This window comes from Suncus etruscus, chromosome 1 (assembly GCF_024139225.1).
Source record: "Suncus etruscus isolate mSunEtr1 chromosome 1, mSunEtr1.pri.cur, whole genome shotgun sequence".
In the NCBI taxonomy this organism is placed as follows: domain Eukaryota; kingdom Metazoa; phylum Chordata; class Mammalia; order Eulipotyphla; family Soricidae; genus Suncus; species Suncus etruscus.
The window spans coordinates 76,989,196-77,005,694 of NC_064848.1; the positions used below are offsets into that span (position 1 = coordinate 76,989,196).

Genomic DNA, 16,499 nt, shown 5'->3' on the forward strand with positions numbered 1-16,499 from the left:
AACTTGATAACTCGTATTAGGAATGAAAAAGGAGAGATCACTACTGATATGGTAGAGATTCAAAGGGTAATCAGAAACTACTTTGAGAAACTCTATGCCACTAAAAATGAAAACCTGGAAGAAATGGATAAATTTTTGGAATCTTATAATCTTCCACGATTGAATGAAGAGGATGTAGCATATCTAAACACACCCATTACTATTGAGGAAATTAAGAAAGTAATCAAATGTCTGCCCAAAAACAAAAGCCCAGGCCCAGATGGATTTACTAATGAATTCTTTCAAACCTTTCAAGAGGAACTACTACCAATCCTGGCAAGACTCTTTCATGAAATTGAAAAAACAGGAAAACTTCCAAATAGCTTTTATGAAGCCAACATTACCTTGATACCTAAACCAGACAGAGATGCTACGAAAAAAGAAAATTACAGACCAATATCGCTGATGAATGCAGATGCAAAGATCTTCAACAAAATCCTGGCAAATAGGATTCAATGCCTCATTAAGAAGATCATCCACTACGATCAAGTAGGTTTCATTCCAGGAATGCAAGGCTGGTTTAACATCCGTAAATCTATCAACATAATACACAACATCAACAGCAAGAAAAATAAAAATCACATGATCATATCAATCGACGCAGAGAAAGCATTTGACAAGGTCCAACACCCATTCTTGATCAAAACTCTCAGCAAGATGGGAATGGAAGGAACCTTTCTCAATATAGTTAAGGCCATATACCACAAGCCAGAGGCAAATATTGTCCTCAATGGAGAAAAACTGAAAGCCTTTCCTCTAAATTCTGGCACAAGACAAGGCTGTCCTCTCTCACCACTCCTATTCAACATAGCACTGGAAGTACTCGCTATAGCGATTAGGCAAGAAAAGGATATCAAGGGAATCCAGATAGGAAAGGAAGAAGTCAAGCTCTCACTGTTTGCAGATGACATGATACTCTACTTAGAAAACCCCAAAGACTCTACCAAAAAGCTTCTAGAAACAATAGACTCATATAGCAAGGTGGCAGGCTACAAAATTAACACACAAAAATCAATGGCCTTTCTATACACCAATACTAATAAGGAAGAAATGGACATTAAGAAAACAACTCCATTCACTATAGTGTCACACAAACTCAAATATCTTGGAATCAACTTGACTAAAAATGTGAAGGACCTATACAAGGAAAACTATAAAACTCTGCTCCAAGAAATAAGAGAGGACACGCGGAAATGGAAGCACATACCCTGCTCATGGATTGGCAGGATTAACATCATTAAAATGGCAATACTCCCTAAAGCACTGTACAGATTTAATGCGATCCCCCTAAAGATACCCATGACATTCTTCAAAGAAGTGGACCAGGCACTTTTGAAATTTATTTGGAACAATAAACACCCTCGAATAGCTAAAGCAATCATTGGGAAAAAGAATATGGGAGGAATTACTTTCCCCAACTTTAAACTTTACTACAAAGCAATAGTTATCAAAACAGCATGGTATTGGAATAAGGAGAGGCCCTCAGATCAGTGGAATAAGCTTGAATACTCAGAGAATGTTCCCCAGACATACAATCACCTAATTTTTGATAAAGGAGCAAAAAATTCTAAATGGAACAAAGAAAGCCTCTTCAACAAGTGGTGTTGGCACAACTGGGTAGCCACTTGCAAAAAATTGAACTTAGACCCCCAGCTAACATCATGTAGGAAGGTAAAATCCAAATGGATTAAAGACCTCGATATCAGCCCCCAAACCATAAGATATATAGAACAATACGTAGGTAAAACACTCCAGGACATTGAGGCTAAAGGCATCTTCAAGGAAGAAACTGCACTCTCCAAGCAAGTGAAAGCAGAAATTAACAGATGGGAATATATTAAGCTGAGAAGCTTCTGCACCTCAAAGGAAATAGTGCCCAAGATACAAGAGCCACCCACTGAGTGGGAGAAACTATTCACCCAATATCCATCAGATAAGGGGCTAATCTCCAAAATATACAAGGCACTGACAGAACTTTACAAGAAAAAAACATCTAATCCCATCAAAAAATGGGGAGAATAAATGAACAGACACTTTGACAAAGAAGAAATACAGATGGCCAAAAGACACATGAAAAAGTGCTCCACATCACTAATCATCAGGGAGATGCAAATCAAAACAACGATGAGATACCACCTCACACCACAGAGAATGGCACACATCACAAAGAATGAGAATAAACAGTGTTGGCGGGGATGTGGGGAGAAAGGAACTCTTATCCACTGCTGGTGGGAATGCCGTCTAGTTCAACCTTTATGGAAAGCGATATGGAGATTCCTCCAAAGACTGGAAATCGAGCTCCCATACGATCCAGCTATACCACTCCTAGGACTATACCCTAGGAACACAAAAATACAATACAAAAACCCCTTCCTTACACCTATATTCATTGCCGCTCTATTTACCATAGCAAGACTCTGGAAACAACCAAGATGCCCTTCAACAGACGAATGGCTAAAGAAACTGTGGTACATATACACAATGGAATATTATGCAGCTGTCAGGAGAGATGAAGTCATGAAATTTTCCTATACATGGATGTACACGGAATCTATTATGCTGAGTGAAATAAGTCAGAGAGAGAGAGAAAAACGCAGAATGGTCTCACACATTTATGGGTTTTAAGAAAAATGAAAGACATTCTTGCAATAATAACTTTCAGACACAAAAGAGAAAAGAGCTGGAAGTTCCAGCTCACCTCAGGAAGCTCATCACAAAGAGTGATGAGTTTAGTTGGATAAATAACTACATTTTGAACTGTCCTAATAATGAGAATGTATGAGGGAAATTGAGAACCTGTTTAGAGTACAGGCGGGGGTCGGGTGGGGAGGAGGGAGACTTGGGAAAAAAAAAATATTTTTGTTAGCCATCCAAGCCACAGAGGTAGGCAGGGGAGAGGGCAGGAGGGAAACTGGAGATCTTAGTGGCAAGAAATAAACACTGGTAAGAAAAAAAAAAAATAAAGAGGCAAGACAAATTCTAGGAGCTCATCATTTTAGGCTCAAGGAGATACATTCTACCACAAATCCACAACTACCCAGGACTCTACTAAAATGTCATCAGAGCAGATATCCAAGGAAAATAACAATGCAAAGTTTGGGGCATCACCACCAGACTACAAGAGGGGACAGAATTTCCAGGAGAAAATAGGGTCAAGTAAGGTGATCAATTCTGTTGTCAAGGAACTAAGGATATTAACAATTTACATATAAGTTGATTGAAGCATGCTTCTAAGCTCATGTTCTTCCTAAAACACATATTTCATTTGTTTGTCTCTATTTACTTTGATTGCCTATTTCTAATATGGAGAAGTCTGTATTCTCTCTCAAATATGTACTTCTCCTTTTCTCTCATGTCCCATTTTCCTAAATAAATTTTAAGAAAAACTTTCTTTTTCACCAAAAAAAAAAAAAAAAAAAAGAAAGTGTCAATAGATTCAGCAGACAGTACTCATAAGCTTGAAAAGAATATAATTGGACTCTGGGGATTAAAAGAAACTAAGCATATATTATAACAAAAATGATGTGTCTGCATTCTCTCATTATTCAGTGTTTTCTGATGGGTCTTTTTTTTTTTTTTTTTTTTTTTGACACTTGTTAAAAATCTAAATTCCTGGCTATGATTTCTGGGATGAAGGAATGTTTTGTCTGGTGGCCAGAAGCTTTTCTCCCTCTGACATATTAATAAGAGAATAGGTCATTAAAAAACAAAGCAATTGAGTCAATGTTCCACATTCTTCTCTCTGACCCACTATACAGGCTAGGCCCCCTTCATCTCTTCAATATTCCAAGATTGATTTCTTCAGAAATCCTGGGTCTTCCCTCTGTTGCCAGCCTCAGTGGATTTGTGTTGGTTGGCCCAGCCTTCACAACAGTCCCCTTCATGTCTTCTGCAATTGTCTAGAGACAGAACAAATGCTATGGCCTTCTCAACTGACTAGCCATATGTTGTGCTGGGAGGAAGTTTTTGTTTCCTCTTTGTTGCCACACTTCTGGCGACTGATGCTGTCCTGTGAAATCTATGAAAGTTCTTAATTGGTACTTGCCCCAGAAACCCACACAGGCACATCCACCCATAAGAATGTAAATGAGAGGGAATAGGCTCCCTTCTCATATGCCTGGGGCTGACTGCACAGCTGACCATAAATAGCCCTGGCCTCACTGCTGGAAGGAGCAAAAAGCAAAGAAAGCTAAATCAAGGGTCTAGACCTAAGACAAGCAAGGAAATAAAACTTAGAGGCTAAGTAAAGAAAAAAAATTTTATAAAAATGAAGATCATAAAACTGAGGGCATTTTGCCATTTAGTTTAGCTTTCTTTTTATCTGCAATTGTATTTAAAAATACTTTATTATCATAAAGCTGCAGAGATAGTACAGGGGATAAGCTGCCTGTTTTATACATGGCCCATCCCCAGGACCAGATATATGTATATACGGTTGCCAGAGCACTTCTAGGAGTATTCTTTGAAAAAAGTAAGCTATAGTTATATGTACATGTCATTTATCTTTTGTCAAAGTATTCATTAATGTATTTTAAATATTTTTATTCTTTATATTTATATCCATAGAAAGAACACAAAGGATCACAGGTAAAGGTATTTGTTATTTTTTGATGAAGGGTATAATAAAAAGTAATTTTTTCACATATAAGTATATAAAATTTTTAGGATAAACATACCAGTTTTAACTCAAAAACATCTTTATGTAGAGTCTGTATATAAGAAGAGAATTTATAACATCAAAAAGCAAACCATAAATTACCATAAATTAAGTAAACTAACATATTTAAAAAGATATTTATGAACAGTAACAAAGAAAAAAGAAAACAAGAAGAGTTGAAAATAGTTAAGAGCAAACTCTGGGATAAGTATACTTATATATCATAAGAATTAATGGAAACTGAAAGAACAAAAGCAACTAAAGTTGATGTAAATGTGGAGTGAAAAAATGAGTAGAATTTTCTTTCTTTTTTTTTTGTTTTTCGGGCCACACCCATTTGATGCTCAGGAGTTACTCCTGGCTAAGAGCTTAGAAATTGCCCCTGGATTGGGGGGACCATATGGGAAGCTGGGGGATCGAACAGCTGTCCTTCCTTGGCTAGCGCTTGGCAAGGCAGACACCTTACCTCTAGCGCCACCTCGTCGGCCCCGAGTAGAATTTTCTTAAAGTAAACATACAAATGACCAAAATATATATATGAAAAAATGCTCTGTATTATTATCAAGAAAATAGAAATCAAAACAATGAATTTTATTTTATTTTATTTTTTTTTTTTGGGCCATGCCTGGTGATGCTCAGGGGTTACTCCTAGCTATGTGCTCAGAAATTGCTCCTGGCTCAGGGGACCATATGAGATGTCGGGGATTGAACTTAGGTCCACTGTGCTATTACTTCATCCCCCAAAAACAACAATGAAGAATCATCTCACACCAGTGAAATTGGCACAAGTCACAAAAGATGAAAACAATCAGTCTTGTCATAATGTGGTGGAAAATAACTTTTATTCAAGCTGGTAGGGATGTCAATGGGTCCAGACTTTTGGGGAAACAATGTGGACACTTCGAAAAACTAGGAGTTGAATTCCCATGTGACCCATCAATTCCATATTTTGGCGTCTACCCCAAGAACTCAAAAACTCTATTCAGAAAAGACATTTATATCCCCGTGGTATTGCAGTATTATTCACAGTAGCAAAAATCTGGAAACAATCCAAGTGTCCAAGAAAAGATGATTGGATAAAGAAATACAATGGAATACTACTCAAGTATAAAAAAAGATTAAATTGTACAATTTCTTTTTTGGTGTTTGGTCCACACCCAGTGACACTCATGGTTACTCCTGGCTTGCTCAGAAATTGCTCCTGGCTTGGGGGACCATATGGGTCGCTGAGGAATTGAATCGAGGTCCATTCCAGGTCAGCCACGTGCAAGGCAAATGACCTACCACTGCGCCATCACTCTGCCCCTAAATTATACAATTTGCGGCCATTTGATTGCTCTGCATATTATTAAGCTGAGAGAAGTTGGTCAGAGGAGAGGGACAAATACAGAATTACTTCTCTCATATGTGGGATATAAAGGACACAATAAGGGAACCTCAAATTGCTGAGGCAATAGAACATAAGAACTAGTCTGTAGAACTGAGCTCATCAAGATGGGAAGATAGTGGTGGTGGTGGGGATTGAAGAAGAGACACGCTTAGGTGGAAGTTATGGTATTGGAACATAGTTTGCATAAAAATTTATTATTACTTGTACTGTGCATTATGGTGCCTACATTTTTTAAGTTGATTAAGGAGATTTTAAACTCATCCTAGGGTTTCACTGCTAAGTGAAAATTTTTATTTATATGACATATTAATAAATTCTTTGGTATTTAACCTCTTTGCTCCTCAAATGGAGATCATGGGAGAATATGTTATATAAGGTGTTAGTATTAGAAAAATTAATACATGTGCACCCCAGCACTTCTTGCTTGCTCCCTAATATTCCCAGTAAAGTTAATCTCCCTCTGACATCTCTGGGGACTTTTGCAATCAAAGCAAAAGTCTCTTCCTTCCAAGTAGGTCCTGGCAAACCTCCATGCGTTACCTCCACCATATCAATAGGCCTTGTACCACATCTTCTAAACTGTGTAGCCACATATATTCATAAAAGCTCACATTGCTTACAGTTATATTTCATGTGCTTGAGTGAAGACAGGCCTGAAAGGAAAAGAGCAATTCCCAATATAATTCCCCAGAGGCTTCTAGTAGGGAGTCTAACTACAAAGAGTAGCCATCAGCATAGCAGGAGCACAACAAACACAACAAGAAGACATGGCGAAACTAACCATGTTCAATAAGTATAAAAAGTAACTCAAAAGGCTCAACCAGCACAAACTAGCTCTGAAAATACTCAGAGCAGGCTTTAGTGACACTACATTAAGGATTTTTAATGATCTCAAAATAACTATAGTATAGTGAAAAAAATCACAAGAATGTGTGAGAGCTGAAATAAGAAATCTGCAATTAGAAATGAAGGTTAGGTGACATGAAACACTCAAGAGTGGGTCTGAGGAGCAGAATGACAACAGCTAAGGAAAAGATCAAAGCACTCCAAAATGAAATGCTGAAAATTTTTAGACTGCAATAAGATGAGATAGGGAAAACTCTAAAAACAAACTTGGATCTTGAACATGCAAAGATCTTGAACATCCACATACATGAGTATGCCCCCAGTACCTCTAATTTTTTTCTTTTAGAAAGAAAAAGCACACCATATTGTATATTCATTATATTTTACATGCCTCTTTTAATGAACTACTTATAAAATCTAAATTAGCAAGTTTGTAGGATCTTCATTGTGCCAGTAAGATGCTATGGGCTCGATAAATGAAAGTTAATGCTATTATCATTTATTATTGCTATTATTATTATCCAAAGCAACAAATAATTGTTCTTCAGTGCTCAATAAGTCAAAAAAATCATTCCTCTCCAAAAACCCAATCTGTGAATATTACGTTTTTATTTATTTTATGGAGAGAACTTGTTGGACCAATCTTAGTAGTATTCAGGAACTATTCCTGGCATTGTGCTTGGAAGTGACCCCTGGCAAGAGTTAGGGATAGAATCAAAGTGTATGTATCAAAACAATGGTGTACCCCAGGTGCCTTAACCCCTCTGCATATCTGTATAGCTTAAATGTTTTATTTTATGTTTTCAAATACATTAATTGATTGAAAAAAAACATGAAGGATTTCACCAGGTGACTTCAAATATGGCTGTTATCTTTTACAGTTTTTTTAAAAATTACTTAAGACCTCATTGACTATGAGCCATACTGATTCTTTCTTGAGACTTCCCTCCCTCATCTTTGAATAATTGCCTGAGAGTCCTGGAGCCTTCAAAGATCTAGAAAGGCTGAAGAAGCTCTAATTTGTAGCAACCAATTACTCTGTCACTAGAACACAGAATCACCACTGACATTAAAGTCCTATGTCTTTGTTCCCCGCTGGAATTAACCCAGCTGTATTTTGACCTATTCTACCAGCCCTGTCCCTTTATATTTCTGAACCTGTGCCCATACACACCCTCCAACCCTCACCATCAGAATCCCCTCCCCTCTCAGCCTAGAAATCTGTAGGTGAGAGTGGAGGAAAACAATGGCCTGTTATACATCCATAGAAAGTTCTGGAGAAATCACTAAGTATGTGAGCAGAGTAAATTTAGATGGCAAAGTACCTCGATTTTTGTGAAACTCAGTCAAACTGGAAGTCCTTTTATGATTAGCTGAGCTCTCATCTGTGCATCAATAAGAATCTCATTCTTTCCTTGAAGATAGTAGCTGTTAGTACTTTTGCTATTTAGAATTGGATATTTCTAAGGCATACTTTTATAATTGTAACTGAACACAATGTGAGTCACACAGCAATAAAAGGCATTACCACCTCTAACTAAAGCAACACCCTGTCCTCTCAAAGCTCCCCTTTACTAGTATCAAAGACCTAATAAATCAGCAGGGGACAGGCAAAGAGGTCAGAAGTAACACTCTCTTTTGGTAACTCAAATGAGACCAAAGACTTATCCAAAGCCATAAAGTACATCGTTTAATCCAGGTCTCTTTGTATATAGTGAATTAAACCCTGGCTATAATAAAGAAAGTAGGATGAAAAACAGCCAGCACTTCAATGGAGGTGGACAGTAAGGCAATGTCAGAGAAGAGATGGATTAGAAAAATATGTGGGCAGCTGTAGAAAAAAAGAATACTCCAATAACTCTTTCATGTGTGGGAGGGAGTTTTGAATGACCTAAGATTCTATGAGATACTAACAATTATTTCTTTCACAAACACATTATTTGCCACCTTATATTTATATTCAACAACTTGTGTGTTATAAAAAATATGACACGATGAAGACTAAATAGGCAATTTCACGAGCATTTTCTTAAAACCATGCAAAGGTAAATTGAAGTGTTGACATGAAACTTCAAGAAAACTATCAAGTCATAGAACTTTAATTCTGTAAACATTTAATTCTATAAAAATTATAATTCTATAAACTTTAATTCTATTAAAATTCTATAAAAATTCTATCCCTGACAAGAAGTTATATTTAAATCAACCATCAATCAAAACTTAATTTCTGAGCTGAGTAATAGATATCCTTTTAATATAATCTTTCCAATCACTATATGTAAAACAATATTTTCTATTAAACAAGATACATTAGTTGGCCTTTAACCTTGGATTTATGCCCATTCAATCTAGGAATTACATTTTAAATATCAAAGATAACTCCTTAAACTCAAACTAGCAAGTTAGTGATCCATACATATTGGATGGGGTATTAAAGAGATAACAAGATTGCTGGCCTTAGTAGTTCTATAAATATGGAACTGAACAATTTCTTTTGTTGTATATTTGGACAATACTTTTGTGGTTTTCATGATACTTGATTATACCTAATTAACCTGGTAAATAATAATCAAATTCTAAAACTCAAATAAGTTTCTGTGAAAATAAAAATAAGTTTAAAAACAAGATCAGCAATTTATGGTTATAGACTATGCAAAAATATACAAAGAAAGTCTATGAAAAAATTCAAAGAAGAAAATGGGAACCACTCTGAGACCACTTTTTAAAGAAGCCTTTGGCCAATGTCGCTGTTGAACATTCTTCCAGAATCATTTCCTGTGAATTATCATACATTTAGGTATATATTTGCCATTTCTTAAAAGCCCATAATATAGACTTCAGAAGCATCTTTAGTGATCCAATGCCATTGGTTAATAAATAAGAAGCAAAAATAAACAAATTAAACTACATAAAATTAAAGTTTCTGCACTGTGAAAGGGATGATGTCTAGAATAAAAAGACACCCCACTAAGCAAAATATGACAAAGAATTAATATCCAATATTTAGACAGCATTCACAAATATAAGACCTGAAAAAATATATAAAACTTACAAAAATGGGGAGAGGAGATGAAAGAACAAAACAGAGGAGATAAATATAATACTTCCTCAAAGACACCAATAGATAGATGGAAGAAGTGCTCTTCATTTTTTGTAATCACAGAAATGCAAAACAAAATACAAGGTATTACCTCATACCAATGAGAATGGCACATGTCATAAAGACTGGAAACAACCAGTGCTGGCAGGGTTATGGGAAAGAAAGAAACCTCATCTACTGTTGATGAGAATATCATCTGATTCTATGTAAATCAGTATCAGGACTTTTCAAAAGATTGAGTTGAGCTTCCATATGACCTGATGATTCAACTTTTTGGCATCACTTCAAAAGAATAAAAACATTAATTTGCAAAGACACTTTCATGTTCTTTGCAGTACTACTCACAATAACCCAGTTCTAGAAACAACACAGTGCCAGCAGTAGATAAGAGAGCAAAAAAAAAAAAAAAAAACAAAAAACTGACATACACACAAATGCACACAATTGAATACTACTTAGCTATCAGGAAAGATAAAAATCCTACAATTTTCTGCAACTGGGATGGAGCTGGAGGGTGAGATAAAGGGAGAAGGACAATGATTAAATAGCCTCTATCATGTCTGGACTGTAAATAAACATACTAAGAGATTTAAAAATAATCAGTGACAGGAATCTAAGTGATAGCCCAGTAGTCGGTAAGGAACTTGCTTTGCATGTAGCCTACCTGGGTTCAGACCCTAGAATCCCATATGTCCCCTGAGCCTGCCAGGAGTAACTTCTCAGTGCTACCAGCATGGGGAGTTCCCAAAAACAAACAAACAAAAATAACCAATGACAATAAGCTGAAAGTTGGCCTAGATAAATAAATTTTGGGGGGCCAGAGCCATGGTGCAAATGGTAGAGTGTTTGCCTTGCACACAGCTAACCTAGGACAGAGCATGATTAAATCTCCCAGTGTCCCAGATGGTCTCCCAAGCCAGAAGCAATTTCTAAGCACATAGCCAGGAGTAACCCCTGAGCATCACGGGGTGTAGCCCAAAGAGCAAAAATTAAATAAATAAATAAATACTTACCTGGCAGGGGCGATTCCATGATCACGAAGGTGGTTTCCCCAGGGTGAGGCTTGCCCATTGCACTCCGGGCAAGCTGACCCCTGCAATTTCCCCACATGTGGGAAACTCAACTGCATAATTTATGGTAGTGGGGGACTGCGTGCACACTCTCCCCTGGCTAAAAAATAAAAATAAAAATAAATAAATAAATAAATAAAATGAATTTTCTAAGCTGGAGGTGTGGAATGAGTAAATCTAGAGAAAGTGGTAGTAAGATGAGACTATTCTGGCAGTGGATGTAGCCAAGCACCTTTATATCTCTGAAATATTAATATTAACATTATTATAACTCATTGTAGTCAAATGTCTAAAAATAATAATTTTAAAATTATAATTAAAAGTACAAGTTTACCCGGAGTGGTGGCTCAAGTGGTAGGGCGTTTGCCTTGCACATGGCTACCTAGGACTGTGGTTCAATCCCCCAGTGTCCTATATATCTCCCAAGCAGGAGTGATTTCTGAATGCATAGCCAGGAGTAAGCCCTGAGTGTGACTGGCTGTGACCCTAAAAGCAAAAAATAAATAATAAATAAATAAATAAATAAGTACAAGTTTAGGGTCAGAGAGATGGCACAGCAGTAGGGCATTATGCTTTGCATGTGGCTGGCCCAGGACGGACTGCAGTTCGATCCCCCAATGTCCCATATGGTCCCCTAAGCCAGGAGTGATTTGAGTGCATAGCCAGGAATAACCCCGAGCATCACTAAGTGTGGCCCAAAATCAAAACAAAAATAAAATTACAGTTTAGCCATATAGGGAATCTGTAAATCACTACTTTTGCTAAAAATATATATTATTGAACTGTTTCATTTAAATAGATAAAGATTTGTCATTTTTTAAAAAGTATATGATATTCCACATATATCATATAAATATTACAACTTGAAATCAACTCCCACAGAAAGGAAAATAAAATGTTTCTTTTATATTTTTTCACTTTTTGTGTGTGTGATGTTATGAATCAAACTCAGATCTCAAATATCCAAGATAGACGCTTTCCCAAAAAGGCACATTCTGGCCCTGTAATATTTTTAAAACACAAAACAAATGCAGCCAGGAATATTTTTGCACTATCTTTGCACACATGTTGAAGGATACCTTCAAGTATTTTTGCAAAAGCAGGATTTTTCTATTTTTCTAAGTAACAGAGAGTCAATACTTAGGTAGGTATAGCTAAAGTACCCTCAATAAAGTTAACACCAATGCACATTCTCATGAGAAGGATATCATAATGCATAACATTTGTTGTTATTTTAATTACCAGAATTAATTCATTTTTCTTTGTATAAAGTACTGTGAACATTAATATATTTTATATATGTGTGTATTTATATTTATATAGTTAATGTTACCATAATTATTTCTTCTTTCTAGCAATTCCCTGTACAGACAAAATTGACCTTCCCTAGCCCCCACATATAAATCCTTGACAACCACTGATCTCTTCTCTAACTCTATGCAGTTTTTAATCTTTTCAAGAACATCTGTCAATGAAATAATATGATATAAAATCTTATAATATTGACTTATTTGAGCATAATTTATTTTGTTGTTGCTTTTTGGGCCACACTCAGTGACACTCAGGGGTTACCCCTGGCTATGTGCTCAGAAATCGCTCCTGGCTTGGGAGACCATACGGGACGCCAGAGGATCGAATCTCTGTCAGTCCTATGCTAATGCCGGCAAGGCAGATGCCTTACTGCTCTGCGCCATCACTCTGGCCCCCACCATAATTTTTTTTTAGTATTTTAAATTGTCATGTGTATCAATTTCAGTGCTTTTAAATTGATAAGCAGTATTTTATTATATGTATGCTATCACAAATTTGTTTATCCTGAAAGACTATATCTAAGTTATGGGCAGGATGAATAACTATGAACATTCACACAATCTTTTTTTTTTATAAAGTTTTCATTGAATCACTATAAAATAAAATTTCCAAGTTGTTCAAAATTGAGTTTTAGTCAGACAATGTCCAACACCTCATCTCTTCACCAGTGTACATTTCCAGGCACCAATATCCCCCCAATTTGCTTCCCACCCTCCCCATGCCCTCCTTCTGTCTGCCTCTATGGTAGACACCTTTCTCTTTCTCTGTTTCTCTTACTCTCTCACTCTTGCTCTTCCTCTTTCCGTTTTACCCCTTCTAAACACCGTGGTTTGCAATATGGTTACTGAAGGTGGACCACACATATCACATTACCTCCTTTCAGCATGCAGTTTTTGTCCAGAATGATTATTTTCAACCACTGTTATCATAATAGTCCCTAACTTCACTCCTATACTCTTTTCACACAAAATATTACTGTGTATTTATGAATAGAAGTTTTCATTTCTTTAGCACAAATACTCAAGAGCATTATTTCTGGATCATTTGGTTGGTGTGCCATTAACTCAACTGCTCCACATCCTTATCAGGGATGTATTGGCAGTGTTTTTCACTTTGGCTATTCTACAGGTGTCACGGGTAGAAATGTGCCTTTGTTTTTATCCTTTTCTCAAAATTCTTATCTGGAAGCAAATTCTTTTTACTTTTACTGTTATTGTTTTTTATTTTCTTTTTCTGGATTCTAAAATTAGTGGACATGAGTTGGTGTGGGGATGGTGAGGTCTTTCGAGGCTGGGCTCGGCTTGACAGAACAGGAACTAACTTGAACCCTGGACCCAAGAGAAAGACTACAATGATGATGAGTTCTTTGGCCTTATGGTGACTTGTCACAGCTTTCTTAAGCTGGCTGGGAATGGAGAGCCCAGAACACACGTGGCATCTGTTCTGAACATGGCAGAGATTCCTTCAAATGAGACAGAAACTAGAAATGAAGGGGTACAGCTGAAAACTTAGAGTTCCCCCACAAGAGGCCTAAACACCTGACCTTTCTCCTACCAAAGGTGCTTTTTCCAAGGACCACGGCCTCACAAACTGCAAATAGAGGTCACTAACTGGAAAAAAGCCGAAAAGAAATCTCCTTGGAAAGGGACTAGGAGCAGGCAGAGGAGTGGATTTTCCCCAACCCAGATTCCGGCTCAGACAAATTTGAAAGCCTAAGGCAGAAGGTGAAGATGGAGAGGATGGAGGATCCAAGACCAGCTAAAGAACAACAAAGGAGAAGCTTTCAGAACTTCCTGCACCTGAGTTACCTCCAAAAAATTAACTTTCTTTTATGCTAATCTCTTGACCCTATTTTCATAGGTCACTATATTGCTGGTTAAATTGTGTTTTATCTGTATGGATATTATTGTTTTGTTCTAAGCCCACTGCAAGTAGAAAATTTTGTATTTAACTTTAGAACTTTAATATTTGTTTGCACAATTCTGGGGAAATTTATCTTAGAGTTTTGAAAGTTCTCAGCTATTCTAGTGAATGCTTCCCAATTGCTATGATGTTATATTGTGTATCTTATGAAGCAGCTTATTTGCAAACTGTATTATCTGCAGAAATGTTCTTATGATTTTGTTTAGAGAAGCTTAAGAAAAAAAACTTGGATGTTCAAGACTTATCAATGGTGCTTGTGTAATAATACAAAAATGGTGGAGAATGTGGGTATCCCCCCCCAACTTCTTGTTTATTCCACCTGAATGATCAGAACCACCCACACCTGGAATGGGCTGGTAGAGGAGTCTGCCTGGCGAGAGAATGGAGATAAGAAGAGTTAGAGTCAACAAAAGGAGTCAGTCAGCAAGGAAGCCTGGAGAGCAGCTGAAAGGGCGACTGGCAGAGAGAAAGAACATAGTAGTGACTGCTAAGAAAAGGCTTAGCATAGAAGCCATGTGAAGAAATGTAGATGGCGGTTAGGACCATGAAATAAAGCTGGCTGACTCCTAAAACTTCATCTGACTGCTTTGGGAATTTCTCTGCTGTCACACTGCAACCTTCAAACCCGCCAGTGGTCCTCAAACTATGGCCCGCAGCCACATATTGTATTTGTATCTGTTTTGCAAAATAAGATATATGCAGTGTGCATAAGAATTCATTCATAAGTTTTGTTTTTACTATAGTCAGACCCTCCAATGGTCTGAGGGACAGTGAATTGGCCCCCTGTTTAAAAAGTTTGAGGACCCTTGCACCAGGCCATAGGGGCTGCAGGAGCCAGGCCAACCCAAGAAAGGCCTCACCATCCCCACACCAACTCTAGGACTCATTAATTTATATATAAACAACAGACATGTCTTTATGCTTTAATGATATTTTAATCTAACTGTTGGTCTATTTATTTATTTATTTATTTATTTATTTATTTATTTATTTATTTAAAAAGTCTAAACCCGAGCTTTGTGCAGTGGCAGTATCATAGCCAATGAGATTTATCTGAGGAGCGATTATTGCTCATTGAAAACTTTTCCTAAGAGTTTAAGCCCGAAGCTGAAACCAGAATGGGAACAGCAGGTAGAGTGTTTGCCTTACATGAATGCTGGACCTGGGTATAATCTCCAATTGAATACAATTCCTATGGTATCCCAATTACTTTCAAGAGTAATTTCTGAGTGCAGACAGGACCAATCCCTGAGTATTGATTGCCAGGTAGAACTCAAAAATAGCAAAACAGCAGAAGTTTAAACCTGAAGCCGACCAATAGTAGAGCAGTTACGGTACTTGCCTTGCATGCTTCAGACCACAGTTCCACCTCCAGCATCATATTGATCCTTACCACAGGAGTAAGCCCTGAGCACTTCTAGGAGTGACCCAATGCCAAACCACTGGAAGCCAAAGACACAGCTAATTATAGTTTCAAGAACTTTCATAAAATATTAAAAAAATATTTGTAATTCAATTTATTCTTAGCCAACATCTTAGTTTAACTTGATGGGATAAAAGTTGCAAAATCATCATTGCTTAAAAATTAAAACTATTTTATAGGAGTTTGAACAATAGTACAGTGGGAATGGCATTTGTCTTTCACATGTCCTACCCAGCTTCAATCCCTGGTATCCCATATGGTCCCCCCACAAACACTATACAGGAGTCATTCCTGACTGCGGGTGTGAGCCAAAAATAAATGTTCAAAAACTTTTATTTTCTAAAAGTTTTCTCTCAAGGATGTTTTATACAACAATGTCAAAACATTATGTTAAATATTCTACTGAGGTTTAAAGTGAAAAAGTATTTAATAGGTAGTAAAACTTTTCTAATTTATTATGAGGAGAAAGGTAAAGCTAAAGAGAAATACTTTCTGATAAAACTTTGCTAAAAATTTCATCTCTTTCAAACCCCAAAGAGCACAAAATTATTTTTCTAAAAATCAAAGAGTTAATTACTAAAATTGCAAATTTAGATTTCATATACCTAAAACACAATCTTAGTGAATAGAAAGAATTATTACTAGCTAAGGATGATATGAGGATAAAGGTGGATGAAGAGGGCTCTAGGACAAGGGTGCAAGTGTTGGGGAGATGTAGGAAAATAGGGTAGAAGAATAAA

At 36.8% G+C, this 16,499-nt stretch overlaps 1 non-coding gene and 1 pseudogene across 1 annotated transcript; both read left to right on the plus strand.

The window, feature by feature from the left end:
* The first annotated feature begins 11,037 nt into the window (after positions 1-11,037).
* On the plus strand, positions 11,038-11,201 carry LOC126028760 (U1 spliceosomal RNA). Its single transcript, XR_007502480.1, has one exon. It is a non-coding gene; the product is annotated as a U1 spliceosomal RNA (small nuclear RNA).
* Positions 11,202-15,349: 4,148 nt separating this feature from the next.
* LOC125995522 (uncharacterized) lies at positions 15,350-15,432 on the plus strand (annotated as a pseudogene).
* Positions 15,433-16,499: the final 1,067 nt, after the last annotated feature.